Source organism: Oxyura jamaicensis, chromosome 4 (genome assembly GCF_011077185.1).
Source record: "Oxyura jamaicensis isolate SHBP4307 breed ruddy duck chromosome 4, BPBGC_Ojam_1.0, whole genome shotgun sequence".
Classification (NCBI taxonomy): Eukaryota; Metazoa; Chordata; class Aves; order Anseriformes; family Anatidae; genus Oxyura; species Oxyura jamaicensis.
The window spans coordinates 95,148,549-95,158,154 of NC_048896.1; positions in this window are offsets into that span (position 1 = coordinate 95,148,549).

Consider the following 9,606-nt stretch of genomic DNA (forward strand, 5'->3'; position numbering starts at 1 on the left):
TGTCCACAGAATTTGGTTTCAAGGCTAAGCTTTAAGCATAATTGCCTGAAATAGCAGGTGATGATTTTAATGCAAGATCAGCCTTCCCTCCCACCACAGTGAATGGAAAGAAGCTTGAAGCATTGGCTGTGTCTGATGTAGCTTCATGGATAAATTGAATTTTGCTGGAGCAATCCTGCTTATTTCACACAAATACCACGTAGTGAATGGCTGTAAATCATGGTGAGGTTACTGTAGCTGAAAGTGCTTTGTACCAAAACTGCAGATTACTGTAGGTCAACCCATCAGAAAATTCCTCTTCAGATTTAGAACACAACCACTAATTTTGCTTCTCCAGCCTATTTTAAAAATAGGAAAACAACAGCCTCTTTTAAAAATAGGAAAACAAACACTTTACTAAAAACATCTTTTTTTTTTTTTTTTTTTTTTTTTTTTTTTTTTCCCTTTCTTTTCCTATTTTATTTTGCAGGCTGCCTAAGCCCTGACTCAGCAAGGCATTTCTTCTTTATACATATCTTATGCCTCATGTACCACATCCCACCTTTATTTTGATTCTCTAATACCTTCAAATTTTTGGCTCCTGGGTGAAGTCCAGCTAATGGAAACTTAGTCTCCATGGAAAGAAGAGTGGGCAGAATTAAAAAAAAAAAAAAAAAAAGAAAAAAAAAAGAAAGAAAAAAAGAAAAGTAGAAAATGAGGAAAGCTTGGATGAAAATTAGCCAGATGACAATGGGAAACACCTGGAATTCTCATTCTGCAGAGGACATAGCTGTGAAGTAGAGGGCAGTGTGATAACATCAGGCTCCCTGGCAGATGATGCTGCTGGAAGAAAAAAGAAGACACGTCTTGGTGTGCATCCAGGTGGGCACCCAATTTCGTGTGTTGTATCCAAGCCTGCATTGTCCATCCCCTATCTATCAAGCAGATCAGAAGTATTTGAGCTCCTGTGGGAGTCCTTGCTGATCTTGAAAGAGCAAGACTCCTTGCTAAACAAGTAAAAATGTCTTATTTATTAATTTATTTTTTAAGCTCATGCTAGGACACTTTGCTTTTGTCTTGTAGAGACATCATCAGGCCATGCTTGACCTACCTGTTTGTTACTTGCAGGTGAGGGCATTGCATCCTCCTGTGTCTGAATGTGACCATAAGGTGCTTGTCTGGGTCTGGCAGCGCTTTGGGGTGGAGGAGGGCAATCTCTGTGCCATAGGGACTGGGCTGGAGAAAGGATGAAGTGCTGATCTTGGCATCCAGCTGCTTCAGCCTGTGTCTGATGGCCAGCAAATGAAAATGATCCATTTTCTTTCCTGAGAGTAAAGGGATAAGTGTGTCCCTGATGGCACACGTTTTTCTCACTCCTTTTGTAGCTATTTGTCAGGTCTTTGCAGTGCCTTTTTGTAGTGCTGACTAAAGTCAGTTCAGAGCCTTTGGTCAGGGATAAAGTGGCCACAGAGACATTTTGGATGTAAATGAGGTGGTGAACTCTAACCTTCAGAGCTGTGAGGTCCAGGAAATGGATTCTGGTAAGAGAGGTGAGGGTACCAGCCCAAAGGAACCATAAAAATGGATCTTAACCTATTCAAGGAGGTGATGTGTTGTAGTTATGGGAGCAGGGGGTTGGAGGCTGGGCAGTTTTGCTGGGAAAACCTAATTGTCTTTGCTGCTTTTATGTCTGCCTTGTGCATCTGCTGCTGGCCACTCCTGCAGGCAAGGTATGGGGTTACTTGGGCCTTTGGTTCATGGACTTCTGGAGGGACTGTCGTCCCAGTTGTGAAGGAAGGGCCTGCCCATCGTTTTTTCCTAGAGTAACATTCAAGCAACTTTGTCTGTGGGCTCTGCATGAGAATGTGATATACCCATGAATGTATGGGGGGTATCTTCCAGGGCCCAAATCCTGTATACTTCCTCCTCCTGCTATTAATTCCCCTATCACTTGTAGTATTTATGGCAAGTCTAACTATATGTGAGGTGCTTTCTAAACACTTCAGAAGCTTTACGAGACTCCAGATGCCCCTTAACACCCAGCTCAGACAAGCAGTGTCCAGGACACTGCTGCAATGAATGACAGAGGGTTTTCAAGCTTTTCTTCATTCCTCCACTATTCTTTACACCTCGTCAAGGCAAAATGCACAGGAAACCACAGGCAATGTCACAAAATGCCTTCTAAGGATCATGGGTTGCTCCTGTGTTTGTGTCATGGCATGCAGGCTACTGTGGGTACATTGAGGAATAAGTAGGAGTAAAATAGTAAATAATAATAATAGCCACGCTCCTGCAACATGTGAGCAGCTGGCATTTAAAGCTTATTTACTGCTTTTTCACTGCTTTAATCTCTCCCCACCCCTTTCTCTAATGTTAAATGGAACTGTAAAAATAGTGTTTTGAGCTAAAAGCATGGGAAAGTCCAAAACCCTCTCTGCATTCCCACTAAAACACCAGCAGTTCCCACAAATTGGAGATTTCCCTCCCTTCCCCCCCAACTTTTTTTTTTCTTTTTTTTTTTTCTTTTTTTTTTTCATCTGGATAGGAATTGTTAGATTCAGGGAGACCATAAAGGATTTGGGGTTGGAAAGGAAGGGAGTGGGGAAGGGGGGGAAGCAGGGGAAAGCAAATGGAAAAAAATACACCACAGTAGTAGCCACAGAATTCTTCTCTGCTCCAACTTCTCCTTTGAACTGGATACGCCACCCCCCCTCTTTAATAAGGAACAAATTTTCAGTGCTCTATGGGAAAGTTTGAATGCAACATATTTCTGACAGGTCACTGTCAGTTCACACTAAGGATTTTTTTTTTTTTTTTCCCCTACCACCACCCCCTTTTCTTTTTCTTTCTTTCTTTCTTACTTTTTTTTTTTTTTTTCTTTTTTTCTTTTTCTTTTTTTCTGTGGGATGGAAGTGGTGCCCACAATACGCCGGCTCATGTGCTGACTGGCACGTTGCTGCAGGCAGGGGACTCGGGGTTAGCAGCGTCCTGCCAATGCCACTCGTTGCTTGCGGGTGACGAGGAGCTGTCCCTTGTGTGGCCCTGGAAGGGCTTTGCCACTGCTCCAGCGTGCGGTGGGAGTCAGGGACTTTGGGCTTGGCCCCTGCCTGGCCTCTGAGCTCAAATGCCAGCCGTGGTGCAGCTGGGAGCTGCTCAGGAGATGTGCTGGGAAGCAGGGTGAACTGACTGGAGGTAAACACCAGAGAGACCCTGGTTCTTCCTGGACAGCTCTGAGATACATTTATTCTCCTGGAAAATCTGCAAATAATTGTAAAGATCCAGGGAAGGTGGGAATTTAACGTACAGACCTCAGCATAGATGAGACCAATGGAACCGGAGGCTCCTTCATGCTAACGGGCCTTCCTCCCTGCTAATGGTCCTGCATCTTCATCGGTCTGAGATGCATCTGCTCGACCCTCTCTGGCACAGACACAGCCTCTGAGACAAGCTGCACGTGAAGCTTCGGACACCCTGCTCAGCTGGAGGCCCCGGCACCATGTGCTGAAGTACAGCATTAATTGGCCTCCTTGGACAAAACTCTTGGTATTCAGCCAGAATCCTCTACAGCCTGGCCCATGGTGCTCAGGCAGGGAACCAAAATGTGATTGTAATGATAGTTTTCAGCCCTGGCTTGAGGCAGCTGGTGCAGACTGGTACAAGCCAGGGCTGTTCTGGGAGCCAGCAAAGGAAGCACTTTGTAGGGAAAGCCAACAAAATAGGGCAGTCTTGTTTTGCCAGTCTGCTGCGAAGCTGTGGTGGCTGCTGCTGCTGGGGGATGGCTTGTGGCTGCCAGGGTTAAGTAGGAGGAGGTGCCCTCATCCATTTTCCTTCCTCTTCCTCTTCTCACCAGGAACATGCAGGGGTTCTCCAAAGCTCTGTCTCCTCTCTTCCCCGTCTTTCTGTTCTCCCTCTTCTTGTAGGAGCAATACATGGGATCTGTTTTACCCCAGCGTGGAAAAGCTCCGTGCCATCTCCACCCACCATATCCTATGCCAACTGAGATGATGCTTTGTGGAAGTCCCCTTCCATGTGGTGCCCCCCCTGTGCAGCACCTGTGCCCCAGCCTTGGGGCCATCCCTAGAGCCACTGAGGGGTTAATAATTAACAACAGCAATCAAGAAGCTGCCCTGCTGCTGTTGGGTGACGCCTAATGGGGGTCATCTCATGCGGCCTTGGGTTGTGGCCTGGTTCCTGGATGCCACTCGGGAGCTGGGCAGAGGGTGGGGGGGGGGGGGGGGCATGCAGTGGAATGAGGCCCTTGAAGGGCAGCCTTAGGCGAAGGTAATTGGCTTCATATGTCTCGCAGGCCACTTCTGAGATCTCAAAGCAAGGTCAAGGGTGCTTGAGGCAGAGACGAGAGGCTGTTCTTGCTAACATTCATTTCCCAGCGGTATGTCAACAGCTTGTTACACGGCCAGGCTGACGACTGCTAAAGATTGGGATGGGTGACTCATCGCATTTACTTTAATATCCATTTTTATTTAGTATCGCGGTGCAGTGGTTTGACTAAATGGCATAAATCTCCCCTGCTTCCCAGGAGTGGAACACATCAGCGCTGGGCCCAGGAGGAAAAACAGAAAAGCCTTTTAAAATGAGGTTTGGCCAACGGTGTCCCACGAGAGGGACAACCTTCACTTTTGGCTGTTCTTTGGGTTTCCTGCTCATCTTGCTGGGTGGATTTTGGCTTGTCAGATTGTCCCTCCTTTCTCTGGCTGGGCCTCAGGCTTTTCCTAGCAGGCTCTCCTTCGCAGTCCTCTGACACTCAGAGGTATGCCCTGCTGATGCTGCTAACAACGGAGCTGGCCTGGGCCAAAAAATGCCAGGGCTGACATCCAAGTGCTCAGCAAAAACTTGTTCACAACAGATGAAGGTACTTGAGCTCCTACTGGTTCTTGTCACTGCAGAGCTGAGCAGCTCTAGGGGATGCTGGGCACTTGTGTTAGTGGCCAATAAGTGCTTGGATCTTTAGGAAATCTTGTGATTAGCTGTGATGGTGAATTTGGGGAGAAGTGAGGGAAATTGGATTAAGATGGTTGGATAATATTAAAATCATTAAAATCACTTTCCAGGCAGCTTTCTATTCCAGGGGGCTCAAAGTAGATCCAGGAGCTCATGGGGAAAGGTCCTCTTGTTTGATGGTAAGGTTTTTGTCTGGCTCTGGATATTTTCTGCTGGGGGTGACTGCTTTAGGTCATATTCTCAGCTGGGATGAATTTTAACTCCTTGGCTGAGCGTTGCTGATTTCCCCTCACTCTCCTGTGGAAGCTCATCTATGCTTTGAATAGGTATTGGGCATCTGTGAAATGTTTCCCTTTACATCCCTAAAATGTCCTGATGGAAGGAGGCAAAAACAAACCTGATTTACTTAGGGAAGGTCTCACAGGACGTGATCTGTCAGCTATAGGATATTATAATGGAAATTCTCATCCTCCCGGTAAGGGATGAGATCTGTGGGAACTCCCAGTGTTTAAATACTAGCCTCTTGGTCTCTGTCAGGTTATTGAGGCTGTCAGAGATAGGTCTCACCATTTCTGGTTCAGCCAAAGGGGTATTCCCAGATCCCACATGTTAACTGGAAACCCCCAGCAGGAAGCCCTGACCCCAGGACTGATCTTTCTGGAAGTTGGAGCCTCTACAAAAAGAAGGCTCAGGATGCTGATCTTGCCTTAAGGTAGTGGCCCACTTAGGTGGGGAGCACCCATGTGGCTTGCAGCGGTGTCCTCTCAGCTGCTTTTGTGCTTCCGGTGCTCAGCAAGATAGAGAACAACCAGAGCCTTCTCTTTGACTGTTTGGCCTTCAGCCATTCTCCAGCATGCCATGGAAGAGGCTAAGGAGATGGTGACCCTTGAGAGGCACAAAGAGGAGAAAGGGCAAGAAAGAGCCAGGGATGTTGGTGGCTCAGCTTGGAGTGGTGCACAGCCTGTTCAGGTCCCTTCTGCTAAGGCTAGTGCTGTTCTTAGGGATTCAGTGAGGAAAGTACAGTTGGAGGGACAGGGATGGTTTGTGGACCCGGATGTTTAATCTCTGCCCAAGCCCAATTGTTGGTGTGAATGTTACCACCTGGAATCTCATACTTGGTTTGAATTTATCTCCAGAGAGAAAGGGAAGCTGGGTTGTGCCCACCTAACCTCTCTGACTCCCTCTGGATGTATCTATTGCTCTCTACTTACCACTGAATCAGCCCAGATGGTTTGTTTTGAGGAGGCCTTTAACTTCTTAGGTGGTATGAATTTGGAGGCATAGCACCTACGTATGTAACATTGCTCTTTCCTCCATCTGAACTCTTTGATTGTTTCTTGAGTGACAAAGTCTAGCCTGACAGGTCTAGTCGAGTCTTTTGGTATTATTTTGTGCAGTGGAAAATGGGATCCCTATGGTCAACATGAATTTTATTCTGCTTCAGATTTGCTCTCACCTCCTTCAGTTCTGCCATCTTTTTAATGAAAGAACTTTACCTTCTTACCCAAATTGGCTGCCTCTTAGCAACATTTCAGTGGAATTGCACCAATAGAAAGTCATACAAAAATTAGTCAAGTTCTGCTTACAGCCCATGTAAAATGTCTAGTATAATCCACAGTGATGTAAATTGTCCAGTTTTAGTGTCTCATAACTAATATTTTAATTAATTACCAGGCTTGAAACTGCTTCTGTTGGTGTTCTAGGATAACACAACACTATCAAAATAGGCAATTCTCCCATTTTGGCACGGAGCAGGTTGGTTCTGGTCTCCAGCTGAAGTGGAATATACCAAGTGACAAAAGAGCTGCTAGCTCTTGAGGTGTCTGATTGGATCATCTTATACTTCCCCATCAAAAAGAAGAAGGGTTGTGAAGGGGTATGATGAGGACATCTGTGTCACCTACTTTAAGCTGTGTGAGACAACACTTTTGGGATGAGGTGAGGTAATTTCTTTAGTTTATATGGGTTAGAAAGTGAAAAAACTCAGTCCAATGATTCAACTCATAACATGGGGCAAAAGAGTGGAAAGGGGGAATGACATAGTTTTCAAAAGGTAGCATTGCCCAGATCAAAAAGCAGGTTATGGTGTTAATGTTGGAAGCCAAATTCCCCGATTCCTTGTCCGGTATCCTATGCACTAGATCACACTGGTCCCCTTGTTGGCTCCCTGGTGTAGCTGCAGTGAAGTCAATGGATTTGTGCTCTCCCACTTCCTCCTTTCCCTCTAGGCATGAATCAGACTGCAGCCCCTTGGCTCTGGGGCACATCCATGACGATGAGGTAAGTTTCCAGTCTTAGGCACTGACAGAGACAAGCTGGGAAGAATTTGTCTCTATGTGGCTGGAGAATGACTGTGTCCTCCCATAAGGGAGCAAAAGTGGAAGCCAGAAAAAGGATCGCCTCTTGGCAGCGCTGCAGGAGTTCAGCGTTACAGTAGCAAAAGGTCAGGATGCAGTGCAAATGCGGCTAATCCTGCAGCAGCAGGGGCAGGGGAAAGGCTTTATATGGTACGGCCCTCTCCTCCTTTTCTCAGGAGAAAGGACTTCCAGAACAGCCCAGTGGAAGGAGCCAGAAGTGGGGGATTCTTCACATTTTTCCTGAAACCCCTTAAGGGAATCCTATCAAAGTAGAAAGCCGGTTACAGCCTCCTGCTGTTACGAATTCCATCCAAGCAACCTCGGGCTGACCTTAGTTGGTCAGTGACACTGGTCTTTCTCAGAAACCCACAGTCCTAAAAAAGAAGGAGCCGCTTTTCCTCTTTCCTCCCCTCCATCACCCTCTCCCCGTTGAAGGCCAGGCCAGAAATGACAAACAATCCCTCGACCTTCCAAGAAAACAAGGCAGAGCCACCTAGTGCGGAACAATAGAGAATGATGAAGACACAGCCACAATAGCTGGCTGTGGTTAACCTCAGAGGCTGCAGTCAAACCCAAGGAAATTACAGAAAACCCTTAAACAAATACAATGGCCACGACTGTTTTCTCCCCAGGGGACCCATAAATAGAAGCTAGCGCTCCCGGGGAGGGAGGAGGGGAGAGGCGGGTGGCCACTGTTTGTTCTTCTGTGGTTCGGTGTAGGCTAAACTGGAGATTAGGCTACAGAATCGAAGGCAGAGAGAAAAGCAGACAGTAATGGATTTTGGCGCTGATTCTCACATGAGCTGCATAAATCCAGAGCAGAAAAATGTTGTGTTCCTGCACGGTTCTGCAAGGCTTGCATAGGCTTGCTCGGTAGTCTGCGAGCATGGATTAAACTCACCTTGAGCCAAGGGTCAGTAGCTCTCTGTGTTTTTCTGTCCCTCTTCCCTTTCATGTTGCAGGGCCATGGCTTGAAGCGGGCTCCCTCTGTGGGAGCATCAGCCTGTTGTGGTTGCATGTGCTTCAGGCCAGTGATGATCTCCCTCTCTCTTTTTGTTCTTTTTATTGTTATGAGACCTGCATGGACACCTGCATGGTACCTGTAGTGTTCATAACAGAGCAGTGTAACAAAATCAAAAGTCTGGATAAAGGCTGACCACTAAGAGTGACAGATGGATCTGTCCCTTTTAGTTTCCAAGGCATCTGGCCACTGCTTGTGCGAAGTGTTAACACAGGGCTGGACCTGAACTGGTGGGGAGCTCTGGGCAATTTTTTGTAGAGAAGGTTGCAGTCACACCCCATGGCATTTTTTATGGCAGCCTATTCTGCTACACTATTTTATATCATTGATTATTGTTGCCGTGTTCTATTTAAAAGAACTTTTAAAGGAAAAAGAGGATGATGTGGAAGCTACCAATTCCTATGTGACTTTCAGCACAGAGATAGGGTATATCAGCTCACTGGGGTCATAGAAACAACCTGGCTAGAGCAGCTTGGAGCTCAAAGCATTTCTGAGTCCTTAGATTAGCCTTACTCCTAGCCTGAGTGTAGCCGGCTGAGGTATTCTGCACAGGAAAAACATCACTTTTAGAAAGCCTGGATGCACAGAAAGAAAAGATTGGCCCAGAGAGTGGTTCCTTGTAGTGGAAAAGGATGGTTATTACAGGGGAGAAAGACAACTGATACACCCTAAGCACTAGTATCATGCTGTCTTAGGCTGCAGCTAATGATGGCAGTCCTCCAGACCCCATTACCCTGGCCCACTCTCCTCCTACATAAGCAATAACTGAGGCAGCAACAACCCTCACTTCTGCTCCTCTCAAACTTAAGTTCTACAAGGAAAATTCCTCCATATTAGGTGGTGTGGAACGGGATGGGCAGGTCCTAGCTGGATTCTGCTGAGCTTTCTGCTTACAGGCCTCCCTTCTTAGAAGGGATAGTTCAAAACTGAAGTAGGTAAAAATTTCACATTAGCATTAGCTTGGATTTGGGAAGACCTCAGGTGTTTGAATTAATGTGGCAAATCATCAGCATTTTTTTAAAGAAGTTTAAGGAGATAGTAGCAGCTGTGTAGGGATTTTAGTCTGGGAGATCTGAGTCAGAGCTGGCATGAGGACAGCAACAAAAGGCAGGGTCTGAGGTTTTGTGCTGGTTATTTTTCACAGTGAGGAGGATTAACCAGATGCTTCGCACATTTTCTGTGGAGAAAGTTAGAATACCTGTCATTATTATTCTGGCTTGCCTTCTAGGTCCTATGGCATAGTGTAAATTACAGGGGTGAGCACTGTGAAACTCAGATTTTTAGTGGCTT